The sequence below is a fragment of the Coptis chinensis genome, unplaced genomic scaffold (genome assembly GCF_015680905.1).
Source record: "Coptis chinensis isolate HL-2020 unplaced genomic scaffold, ASM1568090v1 utg167_pilon_pilon, whole genome shotgun sequence".
In the NCBI taxonomy this organism is placed as follows: Eukaryota; Viridiplantae; Streptophyta; class Magnoliopsida; order Ranunculales; family Ranunculaceae; genus Coptis; species Coptis chinensis.
In genome coordinates, this window is record NW_028238110.1 from 32,393 (window position 1) to 56,977 (window position 24,585).

Here is a 24,585-nt window from a genome sequence, read left to right on the forward strand (position 1 = left end):
TTTCCAAATCTGCCCTAACTTTCCAAAGGTAATCGAAGTTAGTTTGGAATGCTTTAATTGCTACCGTGGAGTCCGACTCCACCCATACTTTTGTGAACCCCATCTCAATCGCCGTAGTTATACCTTCAATAATAGCTCTTGATTCAGCCACATAGTTTGTATCCGATCCTATTCCCCTAATGTAAACTCCAACAACTTCGCCCATGTGCTTCCCGAATAGTGTTCCCTAACCTCTTTGGACTGGGGTTGCTTCGAGCACAACCATCCGCATTGATTTTAAGTATTCGGGTGATGGAGTAGTCTAATAACACTAAAGAATTTTTGGTGCTTTCGTCTCAATTTGTTCCTCACCCCAAGGCATGAAGTGCTTCCAATTCCGAGGGGTGTTTTTTTTTTTTTTTTCATTTAGGTGTTTTTTTTAATTACCTCAGAGCTAAGTTTCGAGACTTACCAATGGAAAGTGGATTGACAAAAAAGGGAAGAACATAATCAGTTGACCATTGGGATTGTGAGAAACTAAAAATATTGTTTGTTCTCTAATGTCGATCAAATACACAAAGCATGTCAACAACCTTGAGTTATGCGGCTACCGACAACTATATCCTATTGAGATCGTAGATTGAAACAACGTGGACGATAAATCAACAAAGTCGTGGGGAAATGTATATATATGAATTTCATTCAATAGAAAAAGACACTCACTTGAATCAAAGCACAAGGGATCAGAAGAGGAAATATTTGGAAATATAAACATGTTGGAGGATAGTAGAAGGGTAATTCAATGCAAGCACCAAATACATTTTCATATATATTCTACAACAGTTCTAGCAGAGTAAGAAAGAGTGTTTATATTATAAGCTTTTGGTTCTTCAGACATTGTCATAGATATATATAATATAAACAACTGTCTCTCTCTCTTTTTGTGCACAGGTACACACACTTTATGGGTAGAAGAGAGATAGACCACAGAACAGGGTTCTTGTACTAGAGGCTATTACAAGTTTATTGATTGGAAAATATAAACATCTATCTTGAAAAATGAACTAAGGCGCGATGAGTATGTATTATGCAGATTGTTGGTCTTTTCTTGGTTGGAAACAGAAAATATCACACTACAACTATAAAGCTTTAAAATGTGTTCAACACTCAACTATGATCGCAAGTTTAATAAAGACAAACAAGCAAGATAACTATCACCCAAGCAAAAGACATCGCCAAGATTTCTCACCATCCTCCTTGCCTTGCTTTTATATGGCGCGCATATCAACCTTTCCTTCTTCCGGTAATTTCATTTATTCATTTCAATTTCCTTAGGTATTTTGTTGTTGCCGACGATTAAGTGTTTGACTTAAAATAGTGTGGAATGAAAACCCGAAGTGTTGGACCGCTTGCTATTTAGTTATCCATTCAACCCAATGTTTTGAAAAACCGAACCGTAATCGAACCGATTTTTGTTAAAATGGTTCAACCAGTTCAACCATGGTTCGAATTCGGTCGGACGATTGATGTTTATTTAGCAAATTTTTAATAATTACAATAATAAAATGAATAAATACATGTTTTAATTCAATATTAATTGGTATTATATATCAAAATAAATTTCTTATATAAGAAATAGATAGTAGTATGTTGGTTTGGAGTTTGGATTATCTTGTTTAGGTGTTAGGTTCAACTCCCCACATTACCACGGTTTAAGCTCAGACCGAGGGTCCAACCATAAACTCAAGTTTTAACTGAACCGAACCGAAAATTTACCGATTCCGATCGGACCCTGGTTCAACCACCGGTCCGGTCCGGTTTTCTAAACACTGATTCAACCTAATGAATTCGTATGTGCGTAGCATGCAACAACAAGAGCAATCACTATTATAGAAAATACATATGGTTCAGAAGTACATATCTATGATAACTTATCAAAACCCATAACAGAAAACACCCTCAACACTCAAGTACGACTAGCAAGCATAACAACATTAAAAACAAGGAACATAACAAAATAAAAGTCACGACTCTTGGGTTTCACCCTGTTACTGTAAACTACAATTATGTAGCTCTAATGACTGCAAGTCGATCATCAATGTACAAAGTGACGAAACTTCAACGAGAACCCGAAGTGATTGCTTTAGAGTTCTAGAGAAGGTCGAGGGTCATTTTACATCGATTCCCTAGGCGGTGTGGGGTCATTTTACATCGATTCCTAGACGGTGCACACCCCCAAAACAAACAAGAAACCGTGGTACACGTAATAGATGATGCATGGTCAACTATAAACTAGTAGTCGAAAAGAGTTTGGGGTCTAGCCATAAAAACATGCTACTAAATGCACTTTCAAATAGAATGAAGTTGTATAATTGGAAGCAATCATGTAGAAGAATAAAAAGAAAATGATAAACGTGAAAATTGAGAGTTTTCCTACGAAATGAACGTTGAACTCAAAACGCAAGAAAAACACTAAACTTAATTATGCGTTGATATCAAAGATTTCTATACTCTCAATTATATCGAAATAGAGTGGAGTAAAAAGTTCGTTCCACTCTTAGTTCCTTAGTATTGAAGTTTTCTACAATTGACTAGTAATTCCAAGGTCTAATGAGAGCAATAGTGGGAATTATTCTACTATGTGAATTAAAACTAGACGTAATATAAAGATTTGAACTTTACTAAATTTAACTAATAAATAATAATTGAAATCTAAATTATTAACTAAGAATTGAGTAACAACAAGAATTGAAACTAGATCTATAAATTTAAATGACAAAAACGAAATGAACAAGAATAACTATTTTATTTATCTAACTAAATGAAGAACAATGATTCAAAGGCTTAATCTAAAACAAGGAAATGAAACTAATTAATTTAACTAATTGCTATTAAAAAAAAAAAACTAGATCTAGAAGCTAGCTATTTTAATGGCTACTTTTATTTCTAGCCTATCTAATTATCTATAACTTAAGAGTTAAGTCTTGTTTTATACAAAGGAGGAGACCAGATCCACAATTTCGTGCATGGGCTGAGGAGCCATGTTTTGGTCGGAAAATTGAGCCCAAAGCCCAATTTCTTCAATCCACGTAACCCGCTTAGCCGGTGGCTTTGACTTCAGTAGACTTTTCGTCCACTTTTGCTCCTCTGATTGGGTCAAGGCTTAGACCATTGGAAAGCTCTTTCCGAGCTGGTCAATTTGATTGAAGGTAGGCCCAAATCCAGGCCCGAGTCCAAAGATATGGTCTTCTTTCAAAAAATTCTACTAACTTGTGCAATCAAGCTTTACGCTCGTGTTTTTTTCAGGTTTTGACCGAGCTTTACAAAGGCTTTATCTCCTTGAAGCTTGGCCTTTATCATAGAACTTCTTAGCAACCAACCCTTGCTCCTTTATCTCGCCAAAGTGACACATTTCTGCACATAATTGACTTTTTATCACCGAAATATATAAAAACACGAATCAAAGATTAACTTTTATTTATTACTCGTATAATTGGTCTAAAAATATGATTATTAAGGGGTTAAAACTACAGTTTTGGGCTCTTATCAAACCACCCCCAAACAGCATTTTGCTTGTCCTCAAGCAAAGATGAGAAATTAGAATAAGTGACCAAAAATGGAGTTCTAACTACTCGTTACTGACTGAGCGATTGCATTTACCATACGCAACAGGCTCTTTAAACCACTAGGAATTCTAGTGGGACGAAGCTATAGCTCTTTGAGAGTTTTCCAGTGAAGGTACTCACAAACTTCTTCTATACTACAACTACTAAGAAATAAAACTATTGTTTCTTTATTCATGCTCCAAATTAACTATACATCTCACTAGCAATGAATACAGTAATAATCAAGTTAAAACCTAAGCTAATATATGTATAATAATCAATTGTCTACAATAAACATATATACAATGAGTAATACTATGAAATGCAATAGCAAGTCCGCTTATGAAAAACTGGAATAAGCTGCCTTTAAGTAGGTCCTCACATAAATGTCAAGACAAAACCACTCCTTAATTTTTCCCGCCAAGTTTCGCTTTACTCTATCAGGCAAGGGCACACTTTACCTTACAAACTCAATGACACACAAGGAAGCTCGGAGTCGATCAAACACATCTGCCACTTTACTATCACACTAGCCTATTCCTAATTGAGCTAGAGGTCTTTATTAGGTGTCATGGAGATTAGGAGATGGTTTAAGAAGGAAGGAAATGGATATTCAAAAAGAACAAGTCTGAGATAATAGAGTCTTCGTATTATGTAACTAGAGAAGACTTTGTTCCTTACTTTTGCTTCTACACTTTGTTTCCATCCTTAGCCATATTTTTCTTTTTCTTTGGCTTTTGACTCCTTTGATTATATTTTTTGGAGTTCTAACTCTTTATTTTCTTTGTTTTGTTTTGTTTTGTTTTGTTTTGTTTTGTTGTTTTTTTTTGGATGGAAACTTTCTTTTCTTATTTGAAGCGATTGACAAATTCTTGATTTCAAAGGTCTTTTTCTTTTCTATTCTTCATCTCTATTCGGACTTATTCAAAGAATGGGTAGACTGATTTTTTTTTTTTTTTTTGTTTTTGTTTTTGTAACAAAGTTAAAAGGATTTTACGGTTTATGAAAAAAGACTAAGGAAAGGCTCGAGGGGCTTAATTAGCGGAAAATAATTTTATAAGTGGTTGAATTTCTAGCTATATCGATCCAAAGAGGGCCTAAATTCTCGCTAGGGATATGGTATAGTGATCAAGCAAGTGGACGGTGGATTTATCTATCCGGATTTTACTTCTCCCTTTGTGTCATTTCTCAAATGTTTCATTCATATATAAGGCTTTTAGGCTATATTCTCACAGGATTTGTAGAATAAGTACTTTAGCCTAGGTTTCATAAACTTACTGCCAAACAATCATAGATACTCATGTAATATTTTTATAGCTGGATGCAAAGATTATTACCTACATATTAACCTAAGTTTCTAAAAACTATTCTAATGCAAAAGCTACGTGAGACTTCTAGATTATTAAGAGCATCGAGAAAGAAAACAATACAAATATTCCTAAGTGTATAGCATAACTTTTTATTTATATTTTTAAATTTTTTTAAAATTTTGAATTTTTAACTAGAAAATAAGTTCATATTATACATATCTATATCCTAACAGATGCCTTTAATTACACGCGTGTTTCTATGCCCCCAAACAAGAAGCATGTTTTGTTCTCAAAGTATTTTAAATAAAGAGGGTAGGAAAATACCATTGAAACGCGTGAAATTCTGGAACATCTGCAAAACAAGGTTAAAACATACTAATATAGGAAATAAAAACTGTCGCAACTCTATAGGAGTTCCACCCGTTATGAGGTAGTAAGAAATTAAATTGCTTGGGACATAAGAAGACACTAACTAAAACTAAGAACTTACCTTATCTCCTGCTTACATTTCATCCTCATTATCTAGAAAGAAATGAGGTTCCTTCGCTGTCCTGCCATGCCATGATAATTTGCCAGGCTTCACGCCATTTATCATCTATGATAGCTAACCTATTAAGTGCCACTTGGTCGGATGGGGTGTAAGGTGCAACCAGATGAGGTTGTATCCTCCACCCTTGCCAAGTCATTGCACGGAAAGATCGAATAATATTATTGGTGGGTCGCACAGTGTCGACCCTAACCCAATCCGTGAAACGGGTACAAAAAACAGGGAACATAGCATAATTCGGCAAACTAAAACCGGCATAAGAAGGTACTTATGTCTCATGCTATGGGCTCGCGGCTAAACTAGACAAGAAGGTTCGTGGAAGGTCATGTAACTTACGCCCCGCGGGGCTAAAGCAAGGAAAAACGCCGCAAGTGGTTTCCTTCACGTAAGAAAAACGCCATTCCCCTAATATGTTTAGCATGATCCAAAACATAACAGTGCCCACGCTCATGGATTGTGCTACCAAGGGCGACGTTGTATTCCCTTGGTCCTTAATATAGAAAATTCCTGCCCCATAAGCTTCATGCAAAACTCATAGGTGTAGACATACATATTATCTACCCAATAGCCCCACGGGTCTTGTATTTCAAATGGGCATAGCAAGTCCAAGAACAAATGCTAGTAAAACCCTGGTAATTTCCATTGGTTCATCCTCACGGTGATGGAGAACACTTGTTCTCCATTTGGTCTATCAAAGAACACACAATTATCATAAAATACGATGTAAGTCGCGGGAGAATAATGTTCATCGTCTTACCATTAGTGGTTCCCCCGACGCGGTAATGACACTACAAAACCAAGCACCATAGGCGTGCTTTGGAATAAGTCTTTGAAAGATTGTTTGGGAATGACTTTAGGAGTTGTCATCTCAAAACTACCTTATGGAACAGTCAAGAACTATCCCGGAATAACCCTCTAAAACTAGAAATTTTGGTGCCCACAGGGTCGGGGAGCAAAAGGCCTCGTGAATTTTGAGTTCTAGGCACTTGGGCACAGGTAGCGCTCAGGTTTAGGCTGGAGAGGGCACAGGTGGCGCTCCGAGTAGAATTTCTCTGACAGTGCTTAGGGAGCAGGTGGCGCTCCTCTGGGGCGCAGGTGCACTCGGGGAGCTGATTGGCCGAAGTGCGAAGGAAAAATAAGGTAAAGTGGGAGTGAAACGTGAGAGATGAATGTGAGGTGTAGTTGGGGCTGTGAGTGTAGAATGAATGCAGTTTTTATAGGTTTGAAATTGCTAAAATGAATCGGGAAGTTGCCAAAAAGCTTTAAGGCAATTGCCGGAAATAATAAAATTTTCAAAACTGAAAACGGAAGCAACTTATATTCTTGATTCTAAAACAACCCTAATATCTTTTAGGTTGAATTTAGGATAGAAACTGCCTAACTCATCAATTTTCATCCTACCACAATATCTATTCATAGATATGCCCATATCGACAAAATTCTCAACCCTCACTCCAAAACAAATACTAAAATAGGTGATCATATAACGAGTTATGCTAGGCTAAATAATACCACCCCCAAACTATTCGGGAAGGTGGGATTAATGATAAAAACAACGCATAATTCGTAAATAACTAACTTATATTAAAATTGAATTCAAACAACAGAACACAACCAAATTCAAATTTAATTACTGAACTAGTATTTTTACATTCGAACTAAATAAAAACAAATACAATAAAACAAATCAACTCATCAATCCCTAAACAACACACTACTGGTAATGGAATCCGCATGAGAAGGAGATGGCTCTTGGGCTTCCGAAGGGCCGTGAGCCATCCGGTCTCCGCGGTGACGACGCCAGGCCTACCGTGATTTGCTCCTCGTAAGTGTTTGATCGACTATGGCTTCCTTGTGTGTCATTGAGATCAGAAGGTAAAGTGTGCCCATTCGCGAACCGAGTAGTAATTAAACTTGAGTGGAAAAATCGAGTGGGTTTTGTCTTGACATTTATGTGAGGACCTACTTAAGGACGCTTATTCGAAGTTTTCATAAACGGACCTGCTAGTGCATTTCATAGTATTACTCATCAGTATATATGTTTCTTCGTCAGATGATTGATTATTATGCATATATTAGCTTAGGTTTCGACTTGATTATTCTCAGATTCATTGCTAGTGAGATATATAGATAATTGGGAGCATAAATAAGGAAACAATAGTTTTATTTCTTAGTCGTTGTAGTATAGATGAAGTTTGTGAGTACCTTCACTGGAAAACTCTCTCACGGTTATAACTCGCTCACTAGGGAATTCCTAGTGGTTTAAGCGCCTTGTTGCATATGGTAAATGCAATCGATTCGGCTTAAATGAGAGAGAAGTTTAACTTCATTTTTGGTCACTTATTCTAATTTCTCATATTTGCTTGAGGACAAGCAAAATGCTGTTTGGGGTGGTTTGATAAGAGCCCAAAACTATAGTTTTAACCCTTTAACAATAATACTTTTTAGACCAATTATCCGAAAGTAATAAATAAGAGTTAATCTTGATTCGTGCTTTTATGTATTTTGCATTGGAGTCAATTATGTGTAGAAATATGTCACTTTAGCGAGATAAAGGAGCAAAGGGTTGGTTGCTAAGAAGTTATGTGGATTAAAGGCCAAGATTCAAGGAGAAAAAGCCTTTGTAAATCCCTGGTCAAAGCTGGAAAGTCAAAGTCAACGGGCGTAAAACAAAGATACAAAAGTCGCTGAGAACTTCCTCAAGACGCATGTTTAGACTCAGACCTCGGAATATGGCCTACCTTATGTCAAAACGACTGGCTCGGAAAGAGCATTCCAATGATCCAAGCCTTGACCCAATCAGAGGAGCATAAGTGGACGAAAGGTCTGTTGAAGTCAAATCCAACTGAAAAGGGCTAAGTAGACTGAAGAAATTGGGCTTTGGGCTCGATTTTCCGGCCCAAAACATGGCTCCTCAGCCCATGCACGAAAATGTGGATCTGGTCTCCTCCATTTCGACACACAAGACTTAGCACTTAAAATTCTTAGCTTTAGGTAGCCATTAGAGAATAGTTTTAGATCTCGATTTAGACTCCATTAATTAATTAGTTTTTTATCTTGTTTTAAATTCAGTTATTAAATTATTGTTATTGCTATTCATTAGATCAATAAAGTTAATTAGTTATTCATAATCTAATTTCATTTTCATTAAATCATTGTAGTTTTAGTTCATAGATTTAGTTACTTATCATTATTAGTTTCAATTAATTCTTGCATGAGTAGATTTCCATTTAGTTCAAATAAGCAAAGTTATAATCTTTATATCATGTCTTGTTTAAATTTATATATTAATGATAGCATAATGATTCTAGGCTAAGCCTCTATTAGAGGGGATCGAAAAAGCCTTGATGAAGTTTGATTTTTGTTAAGCATAGAATTGTCGTGATTTCCCATTCCATTCTAGAAAACAATTAATTCACCATGAGAATGAGTTTGATTGTTTCACATGCTAGATGTTAGTTGGTAGAGATTACCATAAACAACTAGGGATTAGGAAGAACCAATTGTTATGCGAAAACAGTTCAATTCGGATTACGACGATTATTCGTTAGTAAATTAAGTCGAGTTAAGGTGGAATCAATCCCCCCTAATTCCTTATCATAATATCAATTTAATATTTCGTAGTTGAATTATCGTATCTCGTTAGTATAATTTGCTTCGTAGTATAATTTCCACAATACTCACATTAACTTTGGATAGATTGATAATCTAAGTAAACGCTAATTCTAAAGAACTAGGAGTGGAACGAATCTTCTATTCCCACTATATTGTTATAGAATCGAGAGTAGGAAACTTTGATAACCTTCACACGAAAATAGTTCTAGTTTTACTTGCGTTTAAGTTTCATCATTTATTCGTAGGTAAAACTTTCATTTTACTTTTATCATCTCCAAACAGCCAAACCGAATCATCCAATCTACTGCATTTGGAAAGCATGTCAATAGCTAAAGCACTCAAAGAGTTGTAGGAACCAAAGAGTCTTACAAAGACACTCAAGGCAATGAATAGACTTTTCCGTCATAGAATAAGTTTCAACAAGTTTTATTTAATAATTACAAGGTTAGAAGACCTATAAAAAATTAAGTAAATTGCACAGAAAAAAAATGACAAATAATTTCTTTTACTATCCATTGGAAAAAAAAAAAATCTTTATTATTACCCCAATCACTGTTTAAGTAATGCAATAAGCCGCATGGCAATATATGTCATCAATGGTCTTTCTTGAGCACTAAAAGTTTATACTTCGTGAACCTCAAGCACCAAATCTAACATTGGAAGGAGTACTCCCATAAATTAATCAAAATTTGCAAATATGCAATTTGATAGACGACATAGCTGACTAAATCTTCTATATATAGAAAGCAAAGACCTATGAATAAGTACAAAGTCATCTAATTCAACCAGACAGCAATGATTGTTACCTTAAGACACGCCAATGCAATCTCTCTTCTTCTTCTTCTTCTTTTTTATGGTGTTATTGATTAAATAATTATGCTGAAAATCTGACCATTCTCTCTATGCAATGAATTAGTACCGGTCGAATTGCATGCAGTACATGCCAAAAACTTGACCAAAAAAAACAAATGAAGTAAAATCACAAAACATTAACTAAAAAAAGATAACTAAAGAAATAAATTGTGACTAAAGCTTACAAATAAAACACAGACTATATTGTTTCCATTATCGATTTCACAGTATGACATCATGGAATGCAACAATAAGGTATGACAGAATTATAATAATGGTTAAAATTGCACAGTAGAACTCACTGATTTCCTAAGCAAGATGTTGTATGCTCAAGCAAGATTAATCACAAACTTTTCAAACCAAGAAGACAATTTCCGGTGTATACTGACCAAAGCCTGTGGTTATGGATTAGACTCTGGTTGATGATGTTTATTCTCCTTGACCACCTGGTGCTTTTGTTTTGAGCTATTCATTTGACGCTTTCCAAAGACCCCATATCCCGCTCTTGAACAAGATTAGATGAAATTAGAAAATTGTTGTCCTTATTAACTGCCTCGGTTGATTGCTCCACATGTGATGATGAGATTATGTCCGTATCTAACTTATTTGAACCATCTTTCTCCCTCTCAATCACCTCCTTCGTTTTAAGAACATTTGAATTCTGCAAATGGTCTTTCTTGTTTCTATCAACCAGATGTTGGTCAAGATGAGATAATATTAGACAACTTGTTTCCTTGCTGCTGCCAACCTTTCTTTCCAAATGTGCGTGACAATGAGATTATGCCTATATTTGACCTCTCTCATGAATTCATACCTTGGTTGATATTTGGTAAGCAAGAAAAGGTTGTGTAGATGCATCAACAAGTGCTAAACAATAACTATTCCAGGGGATTCATGATTCAATCTTGAAAACTGCTCAATTGCACCACCAGTTACGAACACCATAGCAAAATTTAAGAAAAGATCATTTGATTTAAACTATGAGATAGGAAAGAGGAAGTGAATACCCATACCTGATTGCTTCTCTTATCCATGCCTTTTAAGTTTTTTAAGGAATGCTTTAATTATGAGCGGAGATTTGAGAGGGAGAAAATGCATACGAACAATTAGAGGCAATAAACTCAGGTATTAATGGTAATAAAGTTTGTATTGGGAATATCAGGAACGGAGAAGACGAACCAACGGGTTACTTTTTTTTTAATTGGGAAACTGCGAAACGGTGTCTTGTTTTATGAAGACGTTGATTTTTATAGTTCTGGAAATATTTTAAATTACCGATTTACCCTTCGAACGTGAAGTGTAGAAAATTTCGTGGGTGAAACTTTTGGGTACCCTTTTGTACTAAAAGATTGGGTTAAAACCGAAAATACGGGAACTAATAAACGGAGGCAAGTTTTCCCATTATACATATATATATAGTGATAAAATAAATTAAAAAACAAAAATAAAATAACAAAGCACACCTTAAGTACATAGAACTTGACATAGTGAAAGTGGAGGTGTTTTGCTTTTGGAATATAAGATTTCCAGAGAAAGGGTACAATGAGTTATTTGGGGTTTCACGTTGAAAGAGAGGAAAAATAAAATAAATAAACAATATTCTTTAAAAAAAAAAAAAAAAAAAAAAAAAAAAAAAAAAAAAAAACATCAACAACACCAATGAAAAAGAAAAATCATAAAAAGACAAATTAGCCATTACAAGAACTCAGAAAAATCTACAGAAAAAATAAAATTATAGAATAAACCAATAAAAAAAATAAAACATGATTGAGGAAACATGGTGCACGACATAAAGAATGAAAATGGAAAGAAATATGGACACAAATTTGTCAAGAAAGGTAGGCGTTAAGAAATCCTACCTCTACTCATTTTATAATAGGATTTGATATAAAGGAACATACAGTCATGTACTAGCTATCAGGCTCAGTTCGCAAGGCAGCCAATCTTCATTATTTTGTACCTTCTCTAATCCAAGCCCTTATGCCGAAAGCCCTTTCATAACTAACCCGCTAAATGAAAAGGGACTAGAAAAAGAAATCTACAGAATTAAACCCAATAACGTGCATCATCTATTTAACACGATCTTTTGATAACATAGAAAATTAATCTACAAAACCATCTTAGTTTTGTCCAGTACTCACAACAATTTAGGATGTGCAGAGCAAAACACTTGGCTTAAAAATCACTAAGCCAATCTCAAAGCAGCATTTCCTTTCACACGAAAAAGAAATAAACACTACACCATAAATGGCCGAAAACAACGGTTAAATCCGTCCTAAATCTAGATTTACGATGGGAAATAATGTCCCAGAGTCCATCGTTAATATTAACAACGGGAAAAAGCTAGAATTGCGACGGGTGTGAGACGGTTTATGCTTAGGACACTCAAAACCGTCGTAAATTTCCTTCACATTGGAACTACATATTTTCAAAACTAGAACTCAACCAGCTGTCATAAATTTGTGTCCTAAGCTTAGGACATGCATTTCCTTCGCCATTTCATTTTTGGGAGTCAATTAACGACATTGTTCCTCGTCGTATTAGTTTAAAGTATTTTTTTTTTGGGTACACTAGTTCAGGAATCAATCCCACCCAGCAATTGTTACAATCTCTAGCTTTGGTGCAATAGGCTAAAAAGATTTAACCACAAAAATCTTTTCTAAATAGAGGGCATGCTAAAGAATTTTAGAAGCATTAATGCCCTGTAGAGCCTAAAAGGCTAAAAGAAACAATGAAGCATAACTCAGACACACTAACCATGTCTTTTGAAAAGCCAAATGACATCAAATGAGATGAATAAGCTAAAGATTAATTAGAAAAAGCTATAAAGATGGTTCGCATACAGTTGTCGTTAGCCTTTAGTTTTGAAGGCATTCATTTCGGAGACTAAGAACACATATAGATGAAAATGTGCAATGAAATATTGGCCATGGCTAACCCCCCCTCCTCTGTATGAGGGTGAAACTTGTCATGCATAATTTTGGTGCAGTAAAAAACATAAGAAGCACGTAAAAGAACCATGCTTACCTACAAATCTATCAGCTCTTTCCACAAAATTTTGACACGTGAACGGATGTATAAGCTGAAGCATAAGAACTCAAATTAGGAACTTGCTTGAGCATCTTTGGATTTCTAATTTCTATGTAGCAAATCTCTGTGTTTTAGGTAACAAATGCAAATCTTTGCAAGTATTTTCTAAAACAGTAAATTATATGATTGTGCTCGAATTTTTCCTGAACATACTTAGATTTTATCTTTGTAACACGTGCCCGTTTACTAGTTATAAATAATTGGAAAACAAACAACACATATAAAGTAGAAGACATAAGATATATAGAAAAGTATACCTGAAGCAGTAAGTATTATGAGGTCGTGGCCTGGGAACCACATTCTTCTTCTTCTTCTTGTGTACAGAACACCACCCAAATCCAAAAAACAAATCAATTTTGACCGACACATTAAGAATGGGAATTGGAGCTGAACGCTGAGAGTAACAATTGGAACGGTATTTCAGACTTGAGAGTGACACATACTGACAAACATACGTACCCTTGTTTGGTTTTGGGTCACAAAATCCGGGTCAAATGTTTGGGCCGGGTCGGGTCGGGTCCCAGTTCCCAAAGACCCAAACACCTCACACCACTCCAAGAAACAGACAAAAAAAACAGAAAACCGCCTCAATAACCATAATAACTAACTAACTGATCGACCTGACGCTCACAACGAAGAACAAGACTTCATCTCTTTTCTCTATTTCTCTCCCTCTCTATTTCTCTCTCACGTCACACACCAAATAACAATACTTCATCTCTTTTCCTCTCTCACACCCAAGAACAAGCTAGAACAATGCTTGTTCACCTTCAACTTCAACTTCAACAGAGACATAAGAACATAACCAAAAACTAATTCTCACTCACTTCAAAACTTCTTCTTCTTCTCCAAGAAACTATCCATTGCCTCAGTTCTTCTTCACCAATCAAAATCAAGAAATAGCCATCAACTCCATTAATGGATTATAACAAGAATCACCCCAAACACACCACTCCATCTTCATCATCATCATCACAGAAACCCACTTCAAGTCCACCAATCGGAACTATCAGCCGAGCTATTAAAGCGGCCGACCACAAAGTAAGCCATAGAAGTTCTCTTGATAAATTCATTCCTTCACTACATAGGGATCATCCGAATAATGCTCTAGTTCACCGCGTCGAGGCTGAGGTGTATGCAAGAATTGAGACTTGGATACAGAGTAGAAAGCGTCTCCAACTTCGATTGAGCGGAGAAAAAGATTGTCTCACACTTGCCATGGAATGTGCAAGAAGAGCCACTGTCCTTGCCCCATCCTCAATTGAGTACGCTTGGTATCTTGCGCATCTTCAGTTCGCAGTTGCCCAAGAATCCATGCTTTTCAATGACTACCGACTCTCTATTCAATTATCCAAAGCAGCCCTCGCCATTGGCGATGCGAGTGACGACCCGTCTAAGGAAAACCTGCTTTTCCCGCAAAAACCGAACCAAAATGCCCAAGAAAGAATCAATCTCTTGAAGGCTAAACTCTCATACATCATTGATACTTCGACTTCCCACATGCACCTGATGCGAAGCAAGTCTTTGGACTACCGGCTAGGTTCAAGTCGAATAATGAAAGTTGGCCTAGGTCGCCTAAAAAATTACTACGAAACGCTAGGCATCGATTCTGCCCTGCAGCTCATCTTGGAGTCCCTTTCTTTTGCGGCTGAGTATGAACAATGGTGTTTTTGGGTATGCTGCATGTGTGGGAAGAGGCTAGTTCATCCACACTTGCTACACGACCATGTTTGGCAAACCCACCTGCCCATAATATGTCCGGCTTGGCGGTTGTTGATTGGGGGATCTTGGAAAAAGGTGGAGACTCGTGCTGCAATCCAGAAAATCGCCGTAGAGGAAGACGCTAATGTTGGCTTGATTCCTAATGAGAAACTTGAACTAGTTCTGAAATTTCTTCACGAGTTATCCAGAAACGTTGAGGATAAAGGTGTTATGGAAAGAGTACTAGGCACTAACGTCTCTTTTTGGGAGTTAAATGAGATGATTCTCCTCGATGGAGAATCCTTATGCGTCTGTGTTGGCGAAGATTTAATAGTGGGTGATACTTGTCAAACAACTGAAGAAGTACTTGTGTCATGGACACGTCTAAGAAGCCAAAGGAATGATCTTGGAGAAAACCTTTTCCAAGCAATTCAGAACTGTAGTAATAATATGCAGAATCTGTTGGATAGAAAATGTGACCAGTCAAGCTACAAGGAGGCTTTACATTCTCTGCTGGAACTCTGCCACAAGGAGACCAAGCTCAGCAACAGACAAGTCATTGAGACACGACTAGAAGAGCTTGTGCAGGGAAGGGACTCAGAAAGTTGCCCTGTAATAAAGTCCAAATTGGAAGCGCTCTCAATGCTAGTTAACTTAGCCCAATCAGTTGAGGAAGAGGAAGTGGTCAAAGGGCTTGGCACGGACACTGTCTTCTTAGAAGCTATCAGGAGCCTACTTGAAAATGTAGAGTTAGAGGTAAGGTTCTGTTAGAGATGTTATTAGTCTGTACCAAGACAATTTTCTCTCTCTTTCTTTTCTCCTCTGTTTTCTCTCCTCTCCTTCTCTGTTTAGGTACCTTAATTCTCAACTGGTTCATTCTTATTTTACTGAGCACTTTGCTTTTATACCGCTTTGCTTGACCACCATTTCCACTTGTGCTGCAGCTCGCAAAAATTGATGCAAGTTTAATTGAATCAAAAGGAGAAATTCTGGACTTAGCTGACAAAATCACATCTGTTGCTGCTGATGACTACCGAAGAATCCTCTTCCCACTCGTAAAAGTCTATTTGCAGAAGCAAATTGAAAGCTTTGCGGAGGTGTACGCAAATTGGAAGCCGGAGTCCACCCCGCGACCTTCTCCGGAACTCCTAAGCAATCACTTCACGGGTTCTCGTTGAAGTTTCTGTTGCTCCTGCGGTCTTGTACATTGATGATCGATTTTCAGTCGTTGGAGCTACATAATTGTAGTTTGCAGTAACAGGGTGAAACCCATGAGTTGTGACTTTTATTTTGTTATGTTCCTTGTTTTTAATGTTGTTATGCTTGGGAGTCGTACTTGAGTGTTGAGGGTGTTTTCTATTATGGGTTTTGATGAGTGATCATAGATATGTGCTTCTGAACCATATGTAGTTTCTATAACAGTGATTGCTCTTGTTGTTGCATGCTACGCACATACGAATTCATTAGGTTGAATGGATAACTAAATAGCAAGCAGTCAACACTTTTGGTTTTCACTCCACACTATTTTAAGTCAATCACTTAATCAGGCAAACAACAAAATACCTAAGGAAATTGAAATGAATAAATGAAATTACCGGAAGAAGGAAAAGTTGATATGCCGCATCGCAAAGCAAGGCAAGGAGGATGGTGAGAAATCTTGGCGATGTCTTTTGCTTGGACTGATAGCTGTACTGCTTGTTTGTGCTGTTAAGCTTGCAATCATAGTTGAGTGTTGAACGCATTTTGAAGCTTTATAGTTGCAGTGTGATATTTTATGTTTCCAACTGAAGAAAAGACCAACAATCTGCATAACACATACTCATCTACTGCCTTAGCCCATTTTCCAAGATGTTTGCCAATCAATAAACTTGTAATAGCTGTTGGAGTTATCCCTCACATGAGGAGAGAAAGAAGTTCAGTTTACGTGAAGAGGTTTGAGCGCACGCACGCTCAGATTGGTCTTGCCCAAGGCGTGCTCACGCCCATACCGTGAACAACTTACAATACATTGAGGGCGCGTGCGCTCGATATTGGCCTTGCCCAAGGCACGCCAGCGCCCATGTCTATTTTCGTAGTTTCTGGTTGCTACAGTAACCGCGAGATTGCGGGTTACTATATAAAACAGAAACAAGGTTTTGGAAAACCTAAGCAACACGAACCAACACTTTGAAGCCGTTGTTTCAAGTTTTGGAGGCGCATGAATAAATCCCTTTCATAGTCATGAGGAATAAATTATTTTTTCAACTCTCGGCGTATCTTATCCCATGTAGTAATCTTATTGTAACCCGATTTAGCACGAGTCAATTGAAGTTCATCCCACCAAACAAGTGCATAACCCGTTAATTTAGTCGCAACTAATTTAGCACACTTGGGATCCTCAAAATTTTTATAATAAAAAACTTTTTCAATCTTATTTAACCAGTCGACAAAAGCATCAGGCTGCAATTTTCCATTAAATTCAGGCACGTCTAATTTAATATCACCCATCTGATTCTTCTCTAAAATGCGCAATAAACGATTAATATCAAAATTACGTATTATGGTGCACATTTTGTTGATGCACGCCTTTGATTAAGCTTTATTGTGGTTATTAGCCTTGGTGGAGAAGGACTAGATGGAGAATCCGGAAGCGGTCAGGGGGATCAAAAGTCGGTGCTAACCGACGTGGCTCGTCGGCGTGGTTAATCAACCGGGTCGGGTGAATGGGGTGCACCTGGTCGTCGTGATAATAACGTTCTTGCGGGGGCGTGCCTAGTATTATGTTAATTTGGAATATAATTTGTAGCCCGAAAGTATCATGAGGTCTTCCATGGGCCTGCCATGTAGAAGCCCAAGGAGCATTAGTTTGCCCAACCCGTGAATTAGGCAAATAAGATCGTCTCTTTGGCCGATCGAAATTCTCGGAGAAGATGACCGTGAGTGCGAAGCATCATTATGCCTTTGACCACGGCCAAGGCCCCGACAGATTTCTACGATAGCTTATCGCGATTTGCATTGAGATGCATCATAATAAATTCGGGGAGCAAAATCGTATCTTTGAAAAGTTTGATCAACATGGGGAACTTGAATTGTGTGATTGCGTCTGCGATCTTGACTCGGGAAGGCCAAATCAAGACGAGGAAATCGACCCGATCGGTGGGATTCAAAATCGGACCACTTCCATCAACAATAGGTCGTCCCAATAAATTTAAATGGAGAAGATGGTGATTTAGTGCTTGAAGCTACAAAGCGATTCTTTATCGCTTTCAATGGAAGATGGATGTGGAGAAGTTCAGCGAGGGTGCATGATTTGCAAGGCGTCGATTGGATTGAGTATTTTGGGCGCAACAACTAACTCAACTTCGGAACTGTGAGTGGTGGGAATCTTGGGGTCATCATCCACCCCATATGCTCATTCAACAACGTCAATGGTGTGTTTGGGTTGAAAGTCGCACGAGCTTCATCAAAATCTCTTTTATGTCGCGCCAAATCGATCGAATTTGCTTGCAATTCTTTCTCAACACGAACCAATCTTGAATTTATCTGGCGGTGGTCGCCCCGCGTCCTCTTCGTTGAGTGGCCATGACGAGCAAAACCGGGGAAAAACCTAAAAAATCGATACCAATTTGATGTATCTTTGTCGCGGAAGCAAGAACAATAGATACACAATGTATAAAGATACCCAAAACTAGGGTTTTTAATGAATAAAAAGCGAATTCTTTTAATTCAATAATAATAATCAAGTCTGAAAATCTTAAGGTTTACATCTGCTTATATAGAGAACTAGTTAACAAATCCTAATCATAATAGAACTTGGGAAACTAAAATAGAAGTTAGTCTAATTCTAATTAACTAAGGATTTAAAATAGAAATAGAATAAAAGATAAACTCTAGCTGTAGCATTATGCATGTGCTGTGCACATGATAATCTATTGCGTCCTCGCATCAAATCATTTGCTTCATCTCTCAAAAAAGAATAAGCAAAGATGATTAAGATAGATATATTTTCCATTGCTTGTAACAAAGACTGATTCCAACTAACCTGAAAGTCACACAAACAATAAAATAGGAGGGCTCTCAGACCAAATGTGGATGCAACCAGTTTTACCGACGTTTTTCCATTGAATATTATTTTTGCTGGATAAAAATATTATGCTAAATGAACTGTCCTAGAATAAGTTACCAGAAACATTTAGCCGAAGGAATTACAAATGTACAAAAGTAAGATATCAACCATAGTAAGTGCTACTTTTATATACCAAAAATATAATCTAAATGTTCCTAAAACACTTTGCTGGCGATACAGGGGCAAACTTAGAAGATGGCTAGGACCACCCCGAAATTTATTTATTTATTATTATTTTTTTCTTAGAAAAAACGATGTATACTTGCTACTCTTCTATGAGTTTATGACTATCCAATGGCTACACAGAAAACTATATAGAATTCTCTTTCTCACTTTCTAGCTATCAACAAGACAACAACACTACCATGTCCACTCTCAAGTCATATATCATCACAATTAGTGTAAATAAGCTAATGAAATCGAATATTATGACAAAGATCTTATATATACGAACCATAACTTCTTTCATAAAACTTGATTTATTAATTTTTTCTGGCACCATATTAAAAACATGAACCTAAATAAACAATCTAACTATATACCAAAACTGAAACAAAACAGGCTAGCAATTCTAAAGTGGTTTTCATTACTAACCTTTTTCAATGTAAAAGAGTACGTAAAGAGAGAGAGTGGTGACCATCCATAATCAGAAACTCCGTCACAAAAATCCAAATTTTTAAAGGCAAACGTCCTAAGCAAAAGTTCTATTAGAACCATTGAACCGATCATGCAAGTCATGCTCACGACATCATGAAATGGGATTTTACAAGCTATAAACTGAGGGTTGGATTGATAGGCGTACAAGAAACAGATTTTCAGTCTTTGTAGCAGACCCCTTGTACACATTTATAATGGAAGATTCTCACCACAAAATAAGGAGCAACGCCACCATGAAGACCAAGATAATGGCATGTTCCACAATGAAAGAGAATATGATACCAGTGGCCATTTGTACACAAATATTGACAACAATAGTAACCACAAAGATGGTCAATGCCCCCAAGTTTGCCAGGCATTCAAATTCCCTATTGGTTCCAACTGAAGGCACCAAAACTCCTATTGATATGCATATAAAGATAGTACCAGTGAGCTTAGATAATTGATCCTTTACACTAGGCATTGCAGTGGTGAGATCTACTAGTAGTTTTGTTGCAATCGCAACAAGTGTTAAAGTAATTGCATTAAGCTGAAAACAGACGACATGGTAAACATGATTTCTTATTGAGAAAAGCAGACCGTATGTCACAAATCACAAGAAACGAAACAAACTAATGTGGACGCTGTTGTGTTAGAATACTTACCTGTATCTATCATGGTTATGTTCAAGCACTGATGTGTTCCCTTTGAGAGAATGTGTGAAGTTAGAATATTGTATTTGATAACCATATAAATTATAAATTGAGGTTTCTCACACTACAACAGAAAGTAGCAACAATAAGATAGCCTACCTCATGGGAATGCTATTTCAACTAGCAATAGTAGCGAACCTAACCTGCTCGCAATTGAAACAGTAGCGCACGTAACCTGCCCGCTATTTCAACTTTTACCAAAAAAAAAAAATAGCGTGCATAAGTGAAACCAAAAAGAAAGCACAAGCACAAATCACTCCCCTGGTTTCCAAACTCTTGAGACCAAAAAATCGAGGAAAAACCTATAAAATCGAGTTTCTTTTTCCCCTTTTTCACTCTTTACTCCTCACATAAAATTGAGAAAACGCATTTCTATTTTGTGGAGAGAGAAAACTCATTTCTAAAACCAAGCAAAACGAGGCGAAAGTGAAAATTAGGGATTTTAGATTTGATCATTTGGGATTTCAATGGTGATAAATTGATAATTAGGGATTTCAATGGTGATAATTACTAATTTCTAACGTTTTATGTAGATCAAATTGAATTTCGAAAGCAGATCGGTTGCGTTTTCTTCATCAAATTCGAGGAGATTTTGAGTTGTTCGTGTTGATTGATATTCATTTGTGTAGGTAACATACATATTTCATTTCATTGTTCGATTGAGTTATTGTAGTTTGAGCTCATTTTGTTTCTGTTATTTCGATTGCTAGTTTATTTCATTTGGTTGTTGATTTCATTTTGTCATTTCGATGCTAATATTGCTAGTTCAAACAAGAGTAGTGAGAGCATTGTATACTCAATTATTACAACCTACAAGATTATCTCTCTCTATCTCTTCCTCTTCTCTCTGGTTCTTTTCCTCCCTTGTTGATTTGACTCTAAGTTACTGTATACTCAATTATTACAACCTACAAGATTATCTCTCTCTATCTCTTCCTCTTCTCTCTGGTTCTTTTCCTCCTCCTTGTTGATTTGACTCTAAGTTACTGTATACTCAATTATTACAACCTACAAGATTATCTCTCTCTATCTCTTCCTCTTCTCTCTGGTTCTTTTCCTCCTCCTTGTTGATTTGACTCTAAGTTACTGTATACTCAATTATTACAACCTACAAGATTATCTCTCTCTATCTCTTCCTCTTCTCTCTGGTTCTTTTCCTCCTCCTTTCTTTCTCCATCTTTTCTCTATATATATCCCATAACCGTCTTTTTCTCCAACCGCTCCATCTTCTTTAACCGCACTCCATGATCTTTTTCTTGTCCCACGTCTCTCCCCATTGTCTAACCGTCTCTCTAAGTATAATGTCTGACTACTATGCTCCACCAATCTTTCCCTTAATTCACATCCATTTAGGCCCCTGATACTTCACTGAATCTTATGCCTTACTAGGTTCCGCGATATATCAATGTTCCGCGGCTTGATCCGTCGCTCTCACTCCTTCTCGGCCGTCATAGTGTAGCTCTCGGCAATTGTATTGCCGCGGACATGATCCGTTACACTAGGTTTCTTCCTCGCTATTCGGCATACGACCCACTTGCCACTTACAACCCCACGTGTCGTGAATACGCCCTATACAGATGCCCCTCTCGGTCCCGTTTGATGCTCCGCGATATCGTTTTAAGTCCGCGGATAAACTACGAGACCGAGAAAAATCTTCCCCTTTCTTTTACATCTGTTGCACGTGCACCCATGGCACGTGCGCAATTATTGTATCTCGATGTCCGATCCGCACGTGCATCGAGACTGTCATTTCGGCGCACGCACCTCGAGCCTGCTTTTCCATTCTTCAAGGCCCCACGTGTCCCTTGTTCTTTGGTACTTTTCCCAAATGAAATCACTCTTCTGCCCTTGTCGATCAATATCCCGCCCAAGCATCTCTCTTCCTTCAAAACCCCACAACTCATCTCTAACCTTTTCATTTTCCTACTCCTCCAGTTTCTTCCCCGTTTCTTCATCTTCAGTGAGCCTTTGATTTGGCAAGATTCGAACTTCCCTCTTGTTGGTAATTGCCGCTTTGCTCCTCAGGTTTGTCTTCCCCCCTTAGTTCTTGTCATTGTTCCGATTTCTCTTCCTCCATAGCCTATTTTCACTACTGTTCTTCAGTTTAGGGCTTCTTCGTTGTTTAATTTGGTCATGTCTGAGTCCGAATCGGCGAGTTCCTCAACTACCCGACCTGAGGGATCGGAGTCCTCCGCTCCCAGATCTAGCGGTCACACCGCGGATCATATCGACTCGCGGCCGGCTCGATAGCCCTACCGCGGAACCTTCCACCTCAGGAAGGAAAGCCACTCGCCTCTCCCCATCCTACCGCCAGAGGCCCAATTTAGACCTTGATTAAAGCTGCTTATGGTATCCCTGCCAACGTGATCCTTGAGCACGTGCCTGGCGTCTCCCATTTCCCACATCTAGTCCCACCGCGGTCTGGCTGTCTCATTGCAACTGTTGGTCAGATAGCGGCCGGATTGCGATTTCCCCTAACTCTCCTTGATGTCGAAGTATGTAACCATTTCAACATCCCACCCTGTCAAGGCATTGGTAACTATTGGCGTATCTTATATGCCGCAGATCATTACAACAAAACCCATTCTCCCAAAATCCAACTCTGCGATATAATAGCTCACTACTATATAAAGAAGAGTACCAAATTTGGTAGTGTAGGATATCAGTCTTTCTGTACCCGTCCGCAGAAGAAATCCTTTATCCTCCACCTGACTACCTCTGATAAAGTGTGGCATCATTATCCGTTATATGTGTCCGGTAGTTTTCTGTCCGCGGATCTTCCATCTGACGTTTCTCTAAGGCATCTCAGTTTCCTTTCTAGTGGTACGTCAAACTTTTTATTCGCCGTGCTCGTTCCTAACTTTCTTTTTAACTTGTCTTTCTTTTGTATCCCAGGTTGGAGACCAGATTCGCGATCCAAACTTTACAACGGTGTCTACTCAGCTATTTTTCAAAAACTCCGCGACTTGGGAAGTGAACAGAGTGAAGTCCTCGGCATAGATCCAGAAAAGGGCCATCCTCTTCTCCTTGATCCTTCGTTGAAAAATATTGGTCCGTATCAAGGTCCACTTTATCGCCCAGCCCCTCCCAAAGAGAGACTCCCCAAACCCTCTCCTCGCCCAAAGAGAAAGCCCTACAAATCTTTTAAGTATACCAACAAGATATCGCATTCCAGAACGTGGGCGATGGGCCTCAGTAATTTCTAGGAATTCCTCTTGATGTTTTGTTCATGAAATGTACTTTCTTGTACTTTTGAGATTTTGCGTTTCTCATTTTGACAGCGTTTGAATGTACCATCTATTTTACCTGGTTTCTGGGCATGGCCAGCAGGTCTTCAATGTTAATCACTTTGCAGTCTAGATTTTTTCTCTCTACCATTGTATTTATTATATTCCCAATTGAGTTGTACTCAAAATTTGCAATAAGTGCCTCAATATGAATGTAAGTGTTAAATGATGATGCCTGATGGGACATTTATTCGTACAATCTCGTTGATTTGGACGATAGTCCGCAAAGGGTTTCTTCCCTCTTGTTTCTCTGGCGGCTGTGAAGCCTATAGGGGCAAAATGTACCTTGCCCCCAGTCTATTCGGACATGGAATCCGCGAAGGGATCCTCCCCACCCTTTCTCAAACGGCTGTGAAGCCGGGAGGGGCAACTCAGCTTGCCCCCAAGTTGATTCGGACATTTAGTCCGCGACGAGCTCCTTCCCCCGCTTTCACCGACGGCTGTGAAGCCTGGAGGGGCAACTCAACTTGCCCCCAAGTTGATTCGGACTTGTAGTCCGCGAAGGGCTCCTCCCCCCCGCTTTCTCCAATAGCTGTGAAGCCTGGAGGGGCAACTCAGCTTGCCCCCAAGTTGATTCGGACATGTAGTCCACGAAGGGCTCCTCCCCCGCTTCTACGATGGCATGGTGCGAGAAGCTGGGCGGGGCAACTCGGCTTGCCCCAAGTTGATTCGGACTTGTAGTCCATGAAGGGCTCCTCCCCCGCTTTCTCCGGACGGCCGTGAGCTGGAGGGGCAACTCAGCTTGCCCCCAAGTTGATTCGGACTTGTAGTCCGCGAAGGGCTCCTCCCCGCTTTCTCCGACGGCTGTGAAGCCCGGGAGGGGCTTCGCCTTGCCCCCAAGTTGATTCGGACTTGTAGTCCGCGGCGGCTCCTCCCCCGCTTTCTCCGACGGCTGTGAAGCCCGGAGGGGCAGCTTTCGCCTTGCCCCAAGTTGATTCGGACTTGTAGTCCGCGAAGGGCTCCTCCCCCGCTTTCTCCGACGGCTGTGAAGCCTGGAGGGGCAACTCAGCTTGCCCCCAAGTTGATTTGGACTTGTAGTCCGCGAAGGGCTCCTCCCCCCCACTTTCTCCGACGGCTGTGAAGCCTGGAGGGGTAATTCAGTTTGTCCCCAACTTGATTTGGAGTACGATATCAAACTCACATCT